Here is a 20608-nt window from a genome sequence, read left to right on the forward strand (position 1 = left end):
TGGCTTAAATAAATTTAACTATAAGCCAAATAAATTATAGAATAAAAAGCAACCTTTTAGGCCTTGATTCCACTCCTAGCAAAATGTTTAAAAGGCAGAATACAATTCACCCACAGCACACATACGCTGCATTTACACTGGGGCCATCTTAAGTGAAAAACTCATGAATACATTAATAAAATATATGATCTATAATTATCAGTTGCATAAACCTGACTTAGTGAATAGTATAGCTTTCTCTGCATTGCCTTATTATATATTCTCAGAGCACTTACATTAGCCTACCGTGTGCAAAATCTTCTAGCACAAGCTGTTTTACACTAAAATACTGAACATCATCAGTAAAGTGAAAACAGAAAGGCTTCGTGCTTTGCTCTCACATGGGGTGGGGGGAATTCCCAGGCAAACCATCATGAGCTGGGATCCATCTGTAAAATGAAGGAGTGACTGGGGGCAGCACGCCCCCTCCCCAGCACGCCCCCGCTCCAGCACGCCCCCCCCCCCGCTCCAGCACGCCCCCGCTCCAGCACGCCCCCTCTCCAGCACGCCCCCTCTCCAGCACGCCCCCACTCCAGCACGCCCCCTCTCCAGCACGCCCCCTCTCCAGCACGCCCCCTCTCCAGCACGCCCCCTCTCCAGCACGCCCCCGCTCCAGCACGCCCCCTCTCCAGCACGCCCCCACTCCAGCACGCCCCCACTCCAGCACGCCCCCTCCACAGCACGCCCCCTCTCCAGCACGCCCCCGCTCCAGCACGCCCCCGCTCCAGCACGCCCCCGCTCCAGCACGCCCCCACTCCAGCACGCCCCCTCCACAGCACGCCCCCTCTCCAGCACGCCCCCGCTCCAGCACGCCCCCGCTCCAGCACGCCCCCTCTCCAGCACGCCCCCTCTCCAGCACGCCCCCCCCCCGCTCCAGCACGCCCCCGCTCCAGCACGCCCCCTCTCCAGCACGCCCCCCCCCCGCTCCAGCACGCCCCCGCTCCAGCACGCCCCCTCTCCAGCACGCCCCCACTCCAGCACGCCCCCTCCACAGCACGCCCCCTCTCCAGCACGCCCCCGCTCCAGCACGCCCCCGCTCCAGCACGCCCCCGCTCCAGCACGCCCCCTCTCCAGCACGCCCCCTCTCCAGCACGCCCCCCCCCCCGCTCCAGCACGCCCCCTCTCCAGCACGCCCCCTCTCCAGCACGCCCCCCCCCCGCTCCAGCACGCCCCCTCCACAGCACGCCCCCGCTCCAGCACGCCCCCTCTCCAGCACGCCCCCTCTGGGCGTACCTCTGGTGTCAGAACCACATAGCAAGGAATTCTGCTTCAATTACTCTATTACCATTCGCTGAGTCAAGCATTTGAACGTTAAGCCTTACAAACGTACAGAAAGTGTTAGCCACAGGGGACACAGTCACCCAGAAGCCTACAGCATCTCGCTGGAGCTCTCCAGCCGTCTTTGGTGGAGGGGGGAACAGATGGTGCTGTCCCCACTCCCCACATCCGCGTGGACTTTCCTTAATTCTCTCAGATGGGGCACCGTTTCGGCCAGTGAGTGCCCTGCTGCCCCTGAGGTCCTTCTCTCTCCATAGGGCAGGTGGCGCAAAGCCACCCATCATCCGTCTGCTGCCTATTCACGCAGCAGTGACCAAGGGCAGGGATGACAAACTAAGTCCTGGTTCCTGCAGTAAAGACACTTAACACTCCAGACTTAGATGTGACAGAGTGACCGAGGCAGGGGCAGGGTGCCAATCAGCTAGAGTGGTGGTGGCCGGCTTCCCACAGGGCACTTATGAGCTAGCACTTGAAACTAAGTTGAAAATTATTATTATTTCCTAGGTTGCCACTGGATGACAGCATTCTACTGGGGAACTGGAGCCACACTGGCAACACCAGCCTGCTGGAAAACTAGCTCTGACTTCAAAGACAACTTCAACTGAACTGAACCCAACTTCCAAGGCTTTAGAAAGAGCTGAATTTCCCAGGACTGGAAGATCTTCCTGAAACAAAGGCCTGGTCAACTTGGACTCCACGATCACACACTGCCAATATCATATAGGAGCAGAGGTGAGCAAAATAGTTAGATTGACAATTAGAAATTATTCACTGACCACACACACGCACACACACACTCCCAGACACCAAGCTAAACATTAAAATGTATGAAATATAAGAAACTATCAGGGCTGGAGAGAGGGCTCAGAGGTTAAGAGCCTTGACTCCTTTTCCAGAGGTCCTGAGTTCAATTCCCAGCAACCACACGGTGGCTCACAACCATCTGTAATGAGATGTGGCACCCTCTTCTGGCAAGCAGACACACATGCAGGCAGAACACTATATACACAATAAATAAATCTTTGAAAGAATAACAAGAAAAACTATCAGTTATCATCTCTTTAAGCATTGTGTGTATTTGCATGCATGTGTATGCATACACAGGTGTGCACGTGTGTACATGTGCATGTGTGCACACGTGGTGCTTGAGGTGGGAACCAGGACCCCACAGATGTTAGACAAGCACTAACCATTGAGCTGCACCCTTGGGCCCTAAAAGTTACTTCTACCTTACAAAATATTTCTATCCTGGGACTCAAGGTCATTTGTATTAAGCTTTTTTAAACACTTCATTACTTTTTTTTTTTTTTTTTTTTTTGGTTCTTCAGGACAGGGTTTCTCTGCGAAGCCTTGACTGTCCTGGATTCGCTTTGTAGACCAGGCTGGCCTCGAACTCACAGAGATCCACCTGCTTCTGCCTCCCGAGTGCTGGGATTAAAGGCATGCGCCACCATCTCCTGGTTTACTTGTTGGGTTTTTTTGTTGTTGTTGTTTTGTTTTGTTTTTCCAAGACAGGGTTTCCCTGTATAGCCCTGACTGTCCTAGACTCTCTTTGTAGACCAGGCTGGCCTCGAACTCACAGCGATCCGCCTGCCTCTGCCTCCCAAGTGCTGGGATTAAAGGCGTGCGCCACCACCTCCTGGCTTACTTGTTCTTTTCTTTACTCTTCACTTTTCTGATTTTGTCCTAGGGATTTCCCTTCCACTCACCTTTCAGTTCTTCCTACAGAGGCAGCTAACAGAAGGATGGGCCCACATACAGTTTCCAATATCACTTAGATTATTCTTCATTCTGATCCATTTTACAGATTTGGGGAGTTTGGTTTGGTTTTAGCTTTGAGACACGGTCAGTCGCACTAATGTAGCCTCTAACTCACGATTCTCCTGCCTCAGAAGAACTGGAACCTGAGTTGTGTGCTACCCTCACTCCTCAGATAACCGAAGGAAAGAATGAAGGCAATTTTTGAATGAGGAGGATGAGGAAGTTTAATCCCTTTCCTTCCTGTTTTTTCTTAGAATAGCCCCAGCTTCCGGTCACTTCCAGAGAGCAGTTTGTCACAGGGTGCAAACTCTGCAGGGCTACGCAGAGTTGTCAGCGAGTCTCTGAAAGCATTTCATGTTAAAGTAAGTAAAGTAACACAGATTCTCCTTTTGGGGCTTTTCTGCCAAAGAACTAATCATTTATTTGTGAACCTTCCTTTCCTCACAAGCTCTTGATTGGGCAAGACAAGACACCCAGCAAATGGCAAAAAAAAAAAAAAACCTCCCACTTCCCAGACGGCACCCCATCATATAGAATACCTGCCTGACCACGACACCAACCTCTAAACCACAGGCCTCTACTGTTGAGTAATTTGGTGGTGGTGGTGTTTTATTGTTTTTCAAAATAGCTTTTACTTTTCCTAGCTACAGAGTGAACACAACCTGGTGGGCAGCTTGCGAAATGACTCCCAGTGGTTCCCAAAAACAGAGACTTACTTCTCAGAACAGAACACAGCACAAGTGTTGCTTGTTACTCCTGAGGAACAGGAGGACCGCCTTCCTCGCCACACCCGCCCTGCTTCTCTCACTAGCGCTCGCCCAGCCTGATAAAGCAGGATGCCCCACAGGACCAGGAGACGGGGAACCGAGAGAGGCCCCAGCATATGCCTGCTGCATCGTGTCAGCCACCTCAGATGCAGTGTGAAAGCAAATCCTGTCAAGCTCCATCACGGTGTGACTGTGGTCCCAGTTGATGCCTGATTACAGCTTTGTATGAGACCTCGGCCTTTAATCCCAGCACTCAGGAGGCAGAGGCAAGCAGATCTGTGAGTTCGAGGCCAGTCTGGTCTACAAAAGCCAGCCAAGGCTACAGAGAGAAACCCTGTCTTGAAAAACTGAGGGGGAGAGAGAGAGAGAGAGAGAGAGAGAGAGAGAGAGAGAGGGAGGAAGGGAGGGAGGGAGGGAGACTCTGAACAGGAAACCCACAATTCCTGACAGATTCCCGACCCACTGAATCTGAGAAACAAGGGCCATTAAGCTGAGGGGCATCTCGTTACACAGAAACGCATAACCAACGCAGATACAAAGGCGAACATTTACGGAGCCCCGCCTCCATCCACCTTGTCTCATGCACCAACCCCAGGGAAAGAGGGCTAGACCCATTTTGCTAACTAGGGGATCTGTGGGCTAGCAAGCTGACCGTGTGAGAGGCTCCCATACCAGGGAGGAGGGCGACACCACAGAGGACTTAAGAGACTGTGGACAATGAATCTGAGTATGGCACAGGAGTCTGCTCTTTGGACAATGAGAAAGGAAAACTATGACATGGCTTATCTAACAAAATCTATAGACTATTTGACGCACCTTGATGATTTGGTGAACCTGAAGTCAACAAATGAAGAGACTAAGTGTGATGAACCACGCCGTAAACAGCGATTCGCCCAAAGAATAAACCTTGAGAGGAGATACCAGAGCACTAGATCTAGAAAGATAAATTGATCCCGGAACCCACTTTTAAGACAATTTCAGAGGCAGGCGGTGGCGGCGCATGCCTTTAATCCCAGCCATCTCTCCAGCCCATTGTTGTTGTTGTTGCTGTTCTTCTTCTTCTTCTTCCTCCTCCTCCTCCTCTTCCTCTTCTTCCTCCTCCTCCTCTTTCTTCTTTGGGGGCAGAGTTTCAAGTCAAGGTTTCTCTGTGTAGCCTTGGCTGTCCTGGACTCACTCTGTAGACCAGGCTGGCCTCGAACTCACAGGAATCCACCTGCCTCTGCTTCCTGAGTGCTGGGATTAAAGGCGTGCGCCACCACTGCCCAGGTTTTTTGTTTTGTTTTGGTTTTGGTTTTTTCTGGCAAGATGATCCCTTACCTGATTGTTGCTGTAATCTATGTCCTAAATTGCTTCCCTATCTAGAGAAAAAATGGCATATGAAGCCTGGCAAAGGGCACAAGGGTCAGGGGCCAAGGCCTTGCCAGCTGCAGCCATTCACTTCTGCCAAAAGCATCAGAAGTGATGACGTGGCCACACTTCGCACCAGGGCATTAGTCTCACACTGGGAGGCAAGCCATGGCTCAGAGACACTACTGTATATACACTTAATCTAATCTGCAGAATTCATTATACAAAGCTGTGCACACCATTCATCTGTCAGAAAATGCCCCCACAGCCAGGCATAGTGGTGTATGTCTGTAATCCCAACGCTTAGGGGATAGAGGCAGGAGGATCACTGTGAGTTCGAGGCCAGCCTGGTCTACAAAGTGAGTCCAGGTCAACTAAGCCTACACAGAGAAACCCTGTCTCAAAAAAAAAAAAACAACAACAAAAAAAAAAAAACAAAGAAAAGAAAATAAAAAAAGAAAGAAAGAAAAGAAAAAAAAAAAGAAAGAAAATGCCCCCACTTGCATTTCAGTTTTATAAAAATCTGACTGACATTATGAAGAATGAAAGGCAATTGGATAGGCTAAGAGAGAGGGCCCTGGTCAAAGGGTGACGGCTACATTGTAGTTTTAATGCCGAGGCTTTCGTCTTTCCACTCGGCTCTCTCCCAGCTCAGAGCCCCCCTCTATCCTCCCTCAACGCCCACCCCCCTCAAACAGTCAGGAAAATTGCAGTTCGACTGAAGCAACCTAGCCAGACGCTTCCGGATAATGGTTTGGTCAGATGTGCCAAAGGAAGTCTGTTTCTTCACTTGGTGGTTTGGACAACTTCAGGGGCCAAGAACACCACTACAGACCTTCCTTTCCCTGAGCTCGGCGCAAGCCCTGCTCTGACCGCTCCACCTGAACAGCGAATTCGGAAAGCTGGCCTGCTTATTCATGAATCAGGCTCCGCTCCCAAACTAGCACAGAGCGCTCTTTCCCAAGTGACTTTCTTTCACAAGCACAAGCTGAGGAACTTATGCCCAGTGTCACCCTCTATAGATGCAAGTCTCCCTCCAAAGCACGGATTGGTACCTTAGGAGGAGTCCCCAAAGTCCCAGCAGACACCAAGCATCCAGGATCCTTCTCCATGAACACGCCTTCCCACTAGGAGGATGGAAATAGGACACCGCATGGCTGGGAACGCCAGGGTCAGCCAGGGTGCAGGAAGAAAGTGTGGGGCTTGAGGTTTTAAGTCGCATTTCTTCTCCAAGCTGGGTCCCAAGCAGGGGACGTATGTCCCCTGGTCAGTCACAGCTGGGACACACACAAAGGCTGTGTACATCCAGTCCCCAGGTCACCCACAGCTGGGACACACACACAGGCTGTGTACATTTAGGCCCCAGGTCACCCACAGCTGGGACACACACACAGGCTGTGTACATCCAGTCCCCAGGTCACCCACAGCTGGGACACACACACAGGCTGTGTACATCCAGTCCCCAGGTCACCACAGCTGGGACACACACACAGGCTGTGTACACTTAGGCCCCAGGTCACCCACAGCTGGGACACACACACAGGCTGTGTACATCCAGGCCCCAGGTCACCCACAGCTGGGACACACACACAGGCTGTGTACATCCAGGCCCCAGGTCACCACAGCTGGGACACACACACAGGCTGTGTACATCCAGGCCCCAGGTCACCCACAGCTGGGACATACACACAGGCTGTGTACATCCAGGCCCCAGGTCACCCACAGCTGGGACACACAGGCTGTGTGCATCCAGCTGCTTTCTGCTTCTGTCCTTCCCAAAATCGGAGCCCCCAGAGCCAGCGGATCTCTCCTTCAACACTCCAATCTGACCAAACCCCAAACAGACTCCTCCCCACCCTGGCCTCTCTGGTGAGGCTCACTTGTTAGCTGGGGCTACAGTAATTCTACACCAGGGAGCTCCATTTCCAGACACACAATAACACAGTGTGAAGAGAAGACACAGCTGAGCCTGGACCACACCTGCAATTCCCCAGTACAGAGACACAAAGAAACAGAGGCTGGAACACGTACCGGTGTGTGTGTGTGTGTGTGTGTGTGTGTGTGTGTGTGTGTGTGTGTGTGTGATGTGTGTGTGTGTGTGATGTGTGTGTGTGTGATGTGTGTGTGTGATGTGTGTGTGTGTGTGATGTGTGTGTGTATGATGTGTGTGTGATGTGTATGTGTGTGTGTGTGTGTGATGTGTGTGTGTGTGATGTGTGTGTGTGTGTGTGATGTGTGTGTGTGATGTGTGTGTGTGTGTGTGATGTGTGTGTGTGTGATGTGTGTGTGTGTGTGATGTGTGTGTGTGATGTGTGTGTGTGTGATGTGTGTGTGTGTGATGTGTGTGTGTGTGTGATGTGTGTGTGTGATGTGTGATGTGTGTGTGTGTGATGTGTGTGTGTGTGTGATGTGTGTGTGTGTGTGATGTGTGTGTGTGTGTGTGATGTGTGTGTGTGTGTGTGTGATGTGTGTGACACACACGGTGGGATGAAGGCTAGGAAAGGAGAGGAAGAGGAGAGGAGGGAGAGGGAAAGACAGACACACAGACACTAGCCAGAGAGGATGAAGAGGATGAGAGGCTCCTTTGCCTCAGTCCCCGAAGCATCCCACAGAAGCCAACATGTCTAGTCTCCCCCAGCACAGAGTGTCAATGATACAGTAATGCATACAGGAAGTTCAGCCGCTCTGTGTCTACCTGATAGACCCACACCTGTAGCTACCCTTGGGGATGGTTCTGTTATCGGGTTCAAAGAAAGCAGCACAGAGAAAGCTGCTAAAAGGCCGAGGTGCACCTTGTCCCAAAGACACCCCTTTGGTAAAAATTGGTATAGGAAAGAAAAAATAAATTTTAAAAAGTCAGCCGGGCGTGGTGGCGCACGTCTTTAATCCCAGCACTCGGGAGGCAGAGGCAGGTGGATCGCTGTGAGTTCGAGGCCAGCCTGGTCTACAGAGCGAGTCCAGGATAGCCAAGGATAACACAGAGAGACCCTGTCTTGAAAAACAAAATTTTTTTTAAAAGTCAGCCCCCTGCCCAACACTGTTCTAAAGTGCAGAAGTCTAAGTGGTTGGAGCCTGGGCTGAGGGAGCAGACACCCAAGATTTAAACCCCTTCTCTGTACTTCGCTGCTCATGTCTGTATAAACAGAGCAAGTGTAACCCTTGGCCCCTGACTGACTGTGTGCAGGTTCAGCAGGGTGTGCTGGCAGGAGTTAAAGGTCCAGCAGCTGCTAGCTGTGACAGGCAAGCCCAGCCATCTAGAGGAACAAACTGACCATCCAGGAATTCCCTGGTGGGTCCGGCATGAGCTCCTGCATGGGTACAATGCTGTGTGACAGGTTTGTCTTAAAACGGGCGCTGCAGCTGGGCGTGGTGGCGCACGCCTTTAATCCCAGCACTCGGGAGGCAGAGGCAGGCGGATCTCTGTGAGTTCGAGGCCAGCCTGGTCTACGAAGTGGGTCCAGGACACAGAGAAACAAACAAACAAACAAGCAAAAACAAAAACAAAAAAAGCAGCACTGCATATGATGCCAAGCACACAAGCATGGTTGCATTCCTCTGAAGAACTCCACAGGCTGCTCGCCAGAGTCTCGGGCACTTTTCATCCCCTCCTGTGTCTCTTACTGTCAGAACCCATGATCCCACTCAGCACATTCCTTGTGGGTTTTTTGTTTTGAAACATTCACAGACACATCTAGGTGGAGGAAGCAGCACAAATTCTGTAGCTTTCTCCCACTTCTATTTCTGTATATTTACCTCTTGACACTGACATGCTTCTGTTCCCCAACCCTCAAATCCTCAAATTAGTGCAATTTAACATGACCATCACTTCTTTTAAAAAGTAAAAAAAGAGCCAGGCATGGTGGCACACACCTGTAATCCCAGCACTCGGGAGGCAGAGGCAGACGGATCACTGTGAGTTCAAAGCCAACCTGGTCTACAAAGTGAGTCCAGGACAGGCAAGGCTACACAGAGAGACCTGTCTCAAAAAAAAAAAAAAAACCAAAAACAAAAAACAAAACAAAACCCAGTCCCTGGGTACTGAGTCATAGCAAGACAGAGGCTGAAAGCTCCAGAGAGTCAGCGCACAGCTGCAGATAATGGAATGTACATTTCAAAAACCTGGGGGAAAGGATTTTGTAAGCAGTCACCACAAAGGATTGACAAATGTCTGTGGACAGGATTATGTTTAACTCAACTTAAACATTACAAATGTACAAATGTATCAGACATTATTGTGTTACCCCATTGATACACATGTAACTTCTGATTTGTATCAGTTATTTAATTTTTGTTTTTATTACCATTGTTAGGTGTACGATGTTTGTGTGCAGGTACACACATGCCACATGTACACATGATACTATGCACCTGGAGACACACCCCTGTGCACCTGGAGACACACCCCTGTGCACCCACAGACATGCTGTATGCACCTATTGCTACAGAAGAATAACTTTGTTTTTTGTTTGTTTGTTTGTTTTGTTTTGTTTTTCAAGACAGGGTTTCCCTGTGTAGCCTTGGCTGTCCTGAGCTCATGTTCTAGACCAGGCTGGCCTTGAACTCATAGAGATCTGCCTGCCTCTACCTCCCAAGTGCTGGGATTAAAAGCGTGAGCCACCACCACCTGGCTAAAAGCACAACTTTATGGAGTTGGTTCCCTCCACCTTTACATGGGTTCTAGAGACCCATCTAAAACTGTCACATTTGTGTGGCAAGCACTTTTAACCACTGAACCATTTTGAAGACCTACACTAAAAATTTTAAAAATAAAATGGCCATCATTTAAATTACAAATTCTCCTACCAGGCAGTGGTAGTGTACTCCTTTAATACCAGCACTCAGGAAGCAGAGGCAAGTGGGTACCTGTGGGTCGAGGCCAGCCTGGTCTACAAATCAAGTTCCAGGACAGCCAGGGCTACAAAGAGAAACATTGTCTTGAAAAACCAAAAACCAGGGGCTGGAGAGATGGTTCAGCAGTTAAGAGCGTTGGCCGCTCTTCCAGAGGTCCTGAGTTCAATTCCCAGCAACTACATGGTGCTCACAACCATCTAAATGTGATCTAATGTCCTCTTCTGGCATACAGGTGTGCATGCAAATAGAGCATTCATATACAATAAATAAATAAAATATTTTTTTAAAAGAAAGGAAAGAAAACTAAAACCAAAATCAATCAACCAACCAACCAACCAAACACAACCCTTAAACTACAATTTCTCACCTCTGTGAGGCATGTAACAATTTACAGCCAAAGCTAAGGATCTATTATTAGAGAAACTCCCCCAAAGAACTACTGGGCAAGTGGAAATGCCTTTGACATTAGACTTCACATGCGCTGGGCTTCAAGTAGGAACTACTTAATAATTCCCTTTCTTCTAGAACCTGTACATCATACCTTATAAACTGTTACAAACACTTTTACTGAATTGCAACTCATGTCATAAAGCTAACCATTTTAAAGTGACTGACCTGGTGCCATTTGGTATATTCACTTTCTTGTCCACTTAGCTTTGTCCAATGGATCTCTTAAGCGACAGACTCCCCTTTCTCTGTGCCCCACAGGGCCCCCCCCCCAAGGCCACAACCTTATCTTCATGCATCTACTTAAATGTCATCTAAATAGAACCATACAAAATGTCATCTTTTCTGTCTGGTTTCTTCTGTCTGACATCAGGTTTTCAGGGTTCACCCTCACCAGAGTACACGATCACCACCTCATTCCTAGGAGCTGGGGTACCTGGGCACGCTAAGCAAACAGCCCAGCTCTGGACTGCCCCAGCCCCAGCCTGTTTCATCCCGTAACATGCCGACCATCTTACTGGACATGTACTGCCACAATCTGTTTATCCATTCGCTGTTAACGGACTCCCGGATCACATCCGCCTTTCGGCTTCTACAAACAGGGCTGCTGTGAACATTCGTGTACAAGTATCTCTCTTTGTGCATTCTGCAGGCTGCAGGCGTTTGCCGTGTACGCCCAGAGCGGAACTCCTAAGTCTCGTAATTCTGATTAACTTGAGGGACCACAAAAGTATTGCTTTCCAGAGACTGCATGCACCGTTTCACATGTCCACCAGCTATAAACGAGCGTTCAGCTCCTCTGTCTCCTCTCAGCGTTTGTTAGCTTTTTCTTTTCATCCCACGTCGGAGCCATCCGTATGGACAGAAGTGAAATACCGGAGTAGCTCCCGTTAGCATCGTCCTGATGGCAATGGGCATCTTTTTATGTACTCGTTCATCTCTTTTATCATTAGAGAAATGACTACCTGGGAGCTGGAGAGATGGCTCAGTGGTTAAGAGTGCCGCCTGCTCTTCCAAAGGTCCTGAGTTCAATTCCCAGCAACCCCATGGTGGGTCACAACCATCTATAATGTAACCTGATGCCTTCTTCTGGCCTACAAGCAGACAACTCTGTATACATAATAAATAAATCTTTAAAAAAAAGAAAGAAAAAAATGACTACCAAATCCATTTAAGACTTGGTAGTTTTGGGTTTTTTTTGAGACAGGGTTTCTCTGTGTAGCCCTGGCTGCCCTGAAACTCACTCTGTAGACCAGGATGACTCAAACTCAGAGATCCGCCTGCCTCCCCTCCTGATTGTTGGATTAAAAGCACATGCCACCTAGCCACCTAAAAACAAAATTTTTTAAAAGATGTATTTATTTTATGTGTATATATAGTTTATGTATGTGTGTATTTTATTTATGTAAGAGGGTATAAGCTCACATTATAGATGGTTGTGAGCCACCATGTGGTTGCTGGGAATTGCACTCAAGACCTCTGGGAAAGTAGACAGTCCTCTTAACCACTGAGTCATCTCTCCAGCCCCATAAAAACAATTTTTAATCTTAAAAAAAAAGTAGCAAAAAGAATAATTATCAAAGGCAAATCAACTCATTTTATACTGTAGCTATATTACAGATATAAGATGTGTTGAAGAGTTATTGATCTCATTATTAATGATAAATTGAAATGTTTCAATCAATTAAAACTAGTGGTCAAAAGCATAATCAAAAGAGTAAATAAATGGATATAGAACCAGGCATGGTGTATGCCTTTAATCCCAGCACTTGGGAGGCAGACGATCTCTGATTTTGAGGCCAGCGTGGTCTACAAGTTGAGTCCCAGGACAGCCAGGGATGCACAGAGAAACCTTGTCTCAAAAAAATCACGAAGGGAAAAAAAAAACCAGTTGGTTAGCTAAAAATAAAAATAAAAAATAAAAAAATCACGAAGAAGGAGGAGGAGGAGAAATGTGCTAACACAAAATTGGCTTTTTCTAGAGAAAATTGTTTTAGGCATTGCCAACAGACTTTTTATTAAATACAAATAATAATGACTTTGCATTGATAACAATTTACATAGGCTTTAAGTTGATCTGAGACAAAAATAGAATCAGACATTTTGGACAGTGTATCTATCTGCACAATGCATTTCCCCACTGGAGACAGTAAATAACCTTTTTTGCTTGTTCTAAATTTCCTATCAAGGGCTGGCAAGATGGCTCATCTGGTAAAGACACTCATGGCCAAGCCTGGATCCCTGGGACTCACATGGTGGCAGGAGAGAACCAACTCCCTCAAGATGTCATGTGACCTCCACTCACACACCGTGGCATCAACGTACACAGCGCATGTCAGCACAGATAAATAAATGTTAAGAGAGATAAAAGGATTCCATTCCCTTTCACTATGACATGGAGAAGTAAAGGGAGAAAAACTAAAGGTGTGCATGAGGAAGGAAAATTTCAGAGACCATTATTTCACTAATAATAGTAGACGACATGATTAAAGAGCAAGGAGGCAGAAGCCCCGGACCACAGGGAAGACAATGTAGATCTGGCCTGCAAGTGGGCTGTGACAGGCTGCTGCCAAGGCCGCTTTGACTCACGGTGTGTCAGGGAAGGGAACAGGAAGCAAGTCTAGACAAATGGCAGCTCGAGATCTACATCAGCAAGGAGCTGCGATGGACCGCCCTCCCTCGGGAACTGGCCTGGAAACTCCGGGGAGTAACGCCCAAGCTGTGCATTCCCTCGGCCTTTAGCAGCTATTGGACCGATGTAAGACAGTATCTGTCCTGTTTACTTTCTGCAGCAAAGGTTGCCTTTAGTTCTTGAGTAAATTAGAGTTATTTGTACGTATCTAGTCATCAGTCCTCTTTGGACATTCCAGCTGGCAAATGAATAGTGCAAGAGTAGAGAGAAAACCGACAAAATTCTCAGAAAATAAATGACTTCAAGCAAAGTCACTTGAGAAAAAGGCAGGCCTAGGGGCTAAATTCTAACCACCTTATCGCTCTGGGGGTGGAGTGGGGGTGGGGAATTCCATGCCAGGGCGCGGTTCACCTTGCTTTGTGTTTGTTTTTGTTTCATGCTACTGTGAATTGAACACTAGCTTTCGCGATTGCTGGACAAGTGCTGGACCAACTGAGCTGTAGCCTGGCCCCTTTTACTTTTGATTTTTGTGACCAGGTCACGATATTTGGCCCAGGCTGGCCTTGATCTCACCTTAGGCCAAGCTGGCCTTGAACTTGGGATTCTACCTGCTTCAGCCTCCCCAGCAAATGAGTTGCAAGCCTGGACCACCAAGCCTGACTTCAAATAGTTTCCTTTTTTGAGACAGGGTCTCCCTATGTGGTCCCAGCTGTCTTGGGGCTCACTATGGAGACCAGGCTGACCTCAAAGTCACAGCTATCCCCCTGCCTCTGCCTCCTGAGTGCTGGGATTACAGGCATGTTCCACCACACTGGTATCAGATTGCTTCTTCTTTTTTTTTTAAGAAGTTGTTTTTTCATATATATATATATAATTTATTACATATGCATACCAGAAGAGGGCAGCAGATCTCATTATAGATGGTTGTGAGCCACCATGTGGTTGCTGGGAATTGAACTCAGGACCTCTGGAAGAACAGCCAGTGCTCTTAACCTCTAAGTCATCTCTCCAGCCCCAGATTGCTGCTGCTGCTGCTGCTTCTTCTTCTTCTTCTTCTTCTTCTTCTTCTTCTTCTTCTTCTTCTTCTTCTTCTTCATCTTCTTCTTCCTTTTTTTTTTTAAGCTTTTTGAGACAGGGTCTCTCTGTGTAGCCTTGGCTGTCCTGGACTCTGTAGACCAGGCTGGCTTCAAACTCACAGTGATCCGCCTGCCTCTGCCTCCCGAGTATTGGGATTAAAAGCGTGTGCCACCATGCCCAGCCCCAGATTGCTTCTTAAATGAGGACTATTTATAAATAAAAATGTATTAGAAGGCAGAAAGAAAAAAACTAAGGGAAAATGTGCAGCATTTCCTGGAAGCTTCCTTCCAGTCTCCTTCAGAGTCCACTGTTCCTCCTCCTGGTGCCGTGTGTATGTCCACAACTGTGCAGAACATCTCCCTAGTCTGCACCAGGAATCTCAGAAGCCCTCAAAGGCCCAGCCCTGCTCTCCCGGGAGATGTTTGCCCAGCCCTACCCAAGCCCATCTGAAAGAATAATCCAGCACCAAACACACTGTTTCAGTGAAGTCTGGCCTGGATAGCTGTGACGTTAACCCTGTCTTGTTTTTTTGTTTGTTTGTTTTTTGGGTTTTTAAAAAAGATTTATTTATTTATTATGTACACAATGTTCTAACTGCATGTACACCTGCAGGCCTGAAGAGGGCACCAGATCTCATTATAGATGATTGTGAGCCACCATGTGGTTGCTGGGAATTGAACTCAAGACCTTTGGAAGAACAGCCAGTGCTCTTAACCTCTGAGCCATCTCTCCAGCCCTTAATCCTGTCTTGTAATAGGCGGTGTGGGCTAAGAATGGGGCTGAACCCATGAAAGACACAGAAAAGCCCCATGGAAAACGGAGGAAGTTCTTGCCGTCCACAGCAAGCTGGTCATGTGGTCCGTGAGGGGACTGCTGGGGCCGCAGGAAAAGCCAGGGGAAATGGGATTGACAGCAGGCCTCCAACGCTCAGAACGCCAGCAACACGCTGTGTCTGTGTACGGATGCATTTGTGAGTGCAATCCAGGGAGGGGACGCTGACAGCTCATGGCAAAGTATGACTTCCTGTGGAAAGTGCATCCTCCTCCACCAGGGCCCTCCTCATGTGGACAGGCTGTCCCTGGACAGGCAGACACCACACAGCTGGGAGAAAAGCCTCACCACTGCTGACTCCATGCCTCCTGTCCTTGTGATCTGCCCACATGGTTTTATCTTGGTTGCCCAATGCTGGCGCCCTATTCTGAAGTTCATCTCAGGAGTGCTCAGCCTCAACCCTCTTCCTCTTACCGAGAATGTTTCCCTCAGGAAGACTGCTGCCTGCCTCAGTCTAGCACCTGCCAAGGGCTGGACCAGGCTTGACATCCTACACAGCAGGGACTGGGATTACAAAACCAGGGGCCACGTGCTACCAGTCAGAAGACCACATGTGCCACGGTGCCCACCAGAGGCCTCTGCTACAACAGGAGACCCCTGTGGGGCAGCTGTCAATATTTCTTCCCAAGGAAACCCGCTTTGTTGTTCACCCCTTCATTGTGGCGTCAGTGGGATGAGCCCGGGAAAAGGCGTGAGATGTCAGCGTGAGTCACTGCTAAGTGCACATCAGCCACAAATGCAAGTTTTGACTTCTCATTTCAGGAAGCTATCTTTACTGGAACATGGCATCATCCTGGAGCAATAATGCAAATTAAGTCAAGTTTCTGAGCAATTCAACTTTGCGTTTCTAGAAGCGTTGGGGAAACATGACATCTGTCTCTCAGTGCTGAGAAGCTGCCTTGTGAGGGGGATTGCCCTTGAAGATCTCAATGTCCTGAGCTTCCCAGATGACACAGTGACCCGGAGGTCCCTTGCCAAAGCCCTTTGAGGCCACAGGAGCAGCACAGAGGCGGAGGTAGGATTCGTAGGCATAAGGTAGCCTAACCGGAACAGTAAGGCTTTTCACAAGACTCCATGCTGCTTCCCTTAGAGGCCAGAGACTTAAGCTATTCTAAAGCCGCACCACAAAGCTAGCCTAACACGGTCCTTCTTGGAACATAGAGCATGCTCAAGAGCCACTGGGGGCTGCAATCCCACGGCACTTCATCTATTAAGGAAGATTGTTGCGGTTTTAAAAAGTGTTTGGTCAGGATAGGTGTGGTGGTGTGCTCCAGGAGGCAGAGGCAGCCTGGTCAATAGAGTGAGTCCAGGACACCAGGGCTAGTCAGAGAAATCCTGTCTCAAAAAATAAATAAGGCAGGACGTGGTGGCACACGCCTTTAATCCTAGCACTCAGGAGGCAGAGGCAGGCGGATCACTGTGAGTTCAAAGCCAGCCTGGTCTACCAAGTGAGTCCAGGACAGCCAAGGCTACACAGAGAAACCCTGTCTCAAAAAACCAAACTAAACAAACAAAAAATAAAAAACAACAACAAAAAAGTGGTTGGTCCCTCAACTGATAGCTACATCTCCACATTTCCACATCTCCCCATCTCCCTTTCAGGGACGGGTGCCTGTGTGAGTAAGGCCTAAGAAACGAGAGGAAACATGAGTAATATGCTGACCTCATGGCCACAGCCAGGTCCGAGACAGCCCCCTGATGACAGAGGAGAAAGATGGTCCTCACGCCGTGAGGGGCATCTTTGAGACTCACTTTCCTGTGCTTTCAGCAACAGACTGTGCCTAGCCTGGGGAGCCTATCCATGTGACCTGAGAGATGAGGCACAAGGGTCCTTTGAGCTCAGGAATTTGAGGCCAGCATGGATAACATGGCCAGGCCTCAGGTCAAAGAGAAATAAATGAGCAAGGGGGGAGGGGGAGGAAACTTACAACCTATGTTCTCCTTTGATTGGGATTATTTGACCTATTTATTTGTTCAGAACACTAGTCCTTTATGAAAGACACACTCATCCCACACCCTGTGTTTGAGTTCTCACAAATGCTGTCCTGTTTTTATTCCTGTGGGGCTGTTATTGTTTTAGGGAAATCTTACACTATAGTCCAAGATGGCCTCAAACTCACAGCAATCCTGTTTTAGACTCTCAGATGCTATAAACTACCAAGCCTGACTCACAATTTTTCAAATTTATTTTATTCTTATTTTTATTTTTTGTTTTTTCGAGACAGAGTTTCTCTGTGTAACAGCTCTAGCTGTCCTGAAACTCCCTCTGTAGACCAGGCTGGCCTCGAACTCTCAGATATCTGCCTGCCTCTGCCTTTCAAGCGCTGGGATTAAGACTCACAAATTCGACCCAGGCTTTGGTGGCACATCCCTTTAATCCCAGCACTCGGGAGGCAAAGGCAGGCAGATCTCTGTAAGTTCAAGGCCAGCCTGGTCTACAATGTGAGGCCAGGACAGCCAAGGCTACACAGAGAAACCCTGTCTCAAAAAAACAAAAACAAAAATAATTTTTTTCTTAACTTTCCTACTATATAATAATGTCACAAAATAGACCACATGTATGATTCTCCCCTCAGACACCAAACACTCTATAGCTTGGTTTCCAATAATTCCTCAACACCAAGTATCTTCTAGCCGGTTTCCAGAAACTTTCTCAGGTTGAGGGCTCAGCCTGCTTCTGACGTACTTCGGACCAGCTGGCTACAACTCTGTGGGGTTCCCATGATCCCCTCCTCAAATCTGATTCACTTGCAAGCAAGACTTAAAAAATATATTTCCCAGTCTATAATGAGAGACATTACAAAGATAAAGAGAAAAGACCTGAAGGCGAGGGATGGGAGCTCAGAGCTCCATACCCTCTCTGAATGCCCCCACCCCCAGGAATCTCCACAAGTTCACCTCACCCGTCTTCAAGCCACCCAATCCTGTCCTTTTGAACTCTATGAGAGTTCGCTGTATGGCACACCATTAGCCACTGGTGGCCAAATCAACCTTCAGGCTCTTCCCCAGAGGCTGTGTGTGTGACTGAAAACTCCCATCATGCTTTGGACTTTGCTGTGAAAGGCGACTAGCAACTGACCAGCTGGGGCACAGAACTTTCTGGGGACTGCAAGAGTTTCAAGAGCCCTAAACTCCACTTGTGTCAGAAGATAATGACCAAGTGTGCCTTTCCGAGTAGCACATCATCCATCCACCTTTGGCTGCCTGGCTGACCATCATCTCCTAGCACGAGACTGGTCCAGGGAAGTGTCTGGCGACCACCTTCCCTCCTTAGGCAGCTGCATCTTCTTGAGGCATGAGAGACCTGTAGGTTGTCCCAGCATCATTTAGATACCAGGAGGCTGGGTGCCTGCCAGGACCGTGCTCTTGGTAATCCTGTCCTGTCCGGCAGACAAAACTCTTTTTATGACCATTCAATAACAAGAGCTTTTTATTAAAAGAAGCGGCCCAGGGCGGGGTGTCTGTTAGAACCCTCTGACCCATTTAGATTTCTGCCTTATTCCTTCCACTGTAGAGCACGGCTGCCCCCCACCCCACCCCACCCCAAAACATCACCAGCCATAATTGCTTGAGATTGTATAATCAGGATAGGACAATTTGGTTCTGCCTGCAATTTTCTGCCGTTGTGACAACCTATTACCAAGGCATGAATGACGGTCGGGAACACTTGGTGCTAGGTCATGACCAGAGTAATAATAATAAATACACGTTAGTCCCCCGTGGAGCAAGCATTTCCACAGAAGAGTTAGAGTGCAGATGACAGTCATTTTCTCACTAGCAGTAACATATAAGCGCTGGCACTCTTTAGCCACCTCAAACCAAGCACCTAATGGGAAAACAAACAACATTTCACAAACAAGAACACTGTACATTGAATTACAGATGCCCTCCTCCCTTCACTCAGCCTCTACTACAACCTAAATAAACGGATCGATGTCTTTATACTGTGTATTGCCATATATTGCACATACTGCGTTATGTAGTATGTGTATATGTGTATCGCCTACTTCAGAGGCGTGACTGGGGCTGGCCTTAAACTGACACACAATCCCCACCCACCCCCGCCCCCACCAACACCCCCCAATCCCCGCTGACAAAAAGAATTGCTACTGAGCTGATTGACATATGGGCCATGTGCTTTTTATGGCATTTGATTTGAATTTTTATGGGCTTGACCTTGTCACAGCAGCATGACACCTGACCTCTGCAGAGCCACACAGCTGAGAAAGTCACGTTGGTCCACGATTCAGAACTAATTGACCCATTCTCTGCTAGACATGCAGCCTTAAAATCAGGGTCTAAACCATTTCCGGGTAAATACGTAATAAATTCAAATACCTATTTTAAAGAAGAAACTAGAAAATACATATTTTGAAATAAAAATAACAAGCCCTATATCTTTTACCCAATTGGCACTAAAGCATTCTCAAGGATTAGCAGTTGTAAATGTACTATAAGAAAATAGCTTATTTCAGCAAATACTGACTGGTATAGTCTGGAGGCCTTTGGTCAATCTCATTACTGACAAGCATTCGCTGAGTTGGGAAGCTTGGCTAAATGAACACAAGCAAGAAATGTTTACCCCAAACCCCCAAGATGTCTGTGTTGGGTAGGATTTTTGTCAACACAAGCAAGGACCATCTGGGAAGAGGGAATTTCAGTTGAGAGAAATTCCTCCATTATACTGGCAAGTCTGTGGGACATGGTCTTGATTAATGATTGATGTGAGGGGCCCAGCCCACTTTGGGAGGGACCAGCCCTGGGCAGGCAGTCCTGGGCTGTACAAGGTAAGCTGTGTCCAGGGCCTCTGCCTCAGCTCCTGCCTTGGCTTCCCCCTTAGCTATCTTCAGTGGACTGACTGCACCTCAGGAAATGTAGGGCAAATAAAATAAACTCTCTCATCTCTAGGTCACTTTGGGTCGTGGTCTTTACCACAGCAGGAAAAAGTTAAGCCAGACAAAGGCACTGTTTTGATCTACTGAGCCAAGGACTTAGGAGTGAACAATAACAAATTCACTCATTGGAAATGTTTAGTTCCACAATCACTAAGGGAATAGAAGGGACTCGGCGACATTCCCTTCCTGGTCATCAGAGAGCATCCGGGGCTGCAGCAGTCGGTGGCAAGAGTGTCATTAGAGGGAGGCCTGGGCCAGCTCTGGCCTGAAAGGCATGGGCATCTGCTGTCGTTCTAGGTTTAGGAACCAGATGACACAATCAAGAGACATGTTCGTGTTGGCAAAGAGCATGCTGCGACCTTATAGCAAGATAGTGAAGCATGAGGAAACATTGCCTCTTCTTTCTTTCTTTCTTTCTTCTTCTTTTTTTTTTTTTTTTTTTTTTTTTTTTGGTTTTTTGAGACAGGTTTTTCTATGTTATCTTGGCTGTCTTGGACTCGCTTTGTAGACCAGGCTGGTCTCGAACTCACAGCGATCCGCCTGCTTCTGCCTCCCCAGCTACTTTGCCTTTTTATTTTAATTTTTCTTTCTTTCTTTTTATTTATTTATTTATTTATTTTGGTTTTCCGAGACAGGGTTTCTCTATATAACAGCTCTAGCTGCCCTGGAACTCTCTCTGTTGA

At 48.0% G+C, this 20608-nt stretch overlaps 1 protein-coding gene and 1 long non-coding RNA gene across 2 annotated transcripts in view; one reads left to right on the plus strand and one right to left on the minus strand.

Moving 5' to 3' along the window:
• The window catches only part of RAB31 (RAB31, member RAS oncogene family), a 113843-nt gene that overhangs the window by 71298 nt on the left and 21937 nt on the right, over positions 1 to 20608 (minus strand). The gene's annotated exons all lie outside the window — the stretch shown is intronic.
• LOC311596377 lies at positions 1761 to 3565 on the plus strand. The gene is made up of 3 exons (XR_014778809.1): positions 1761 to 2049; positions 3333 to 3440; positions 3527 to 3565. It is a non-coding gene; the product is annotated as an uncharacterized lncRNA (long non-coding RNA).

The sequence above is a fragment of the Acomys minous genome, assembly GCF_964271855.1.
Source record: "Acomys minous genome assembly, chromosome: 4".
Classification (NCBI taxonomy): domain Eukaryota; kingdom Metazoa; phylum Chordata; class Mammalia; order Rodentia; family Muridae; genus Acomys; species Acomys minous.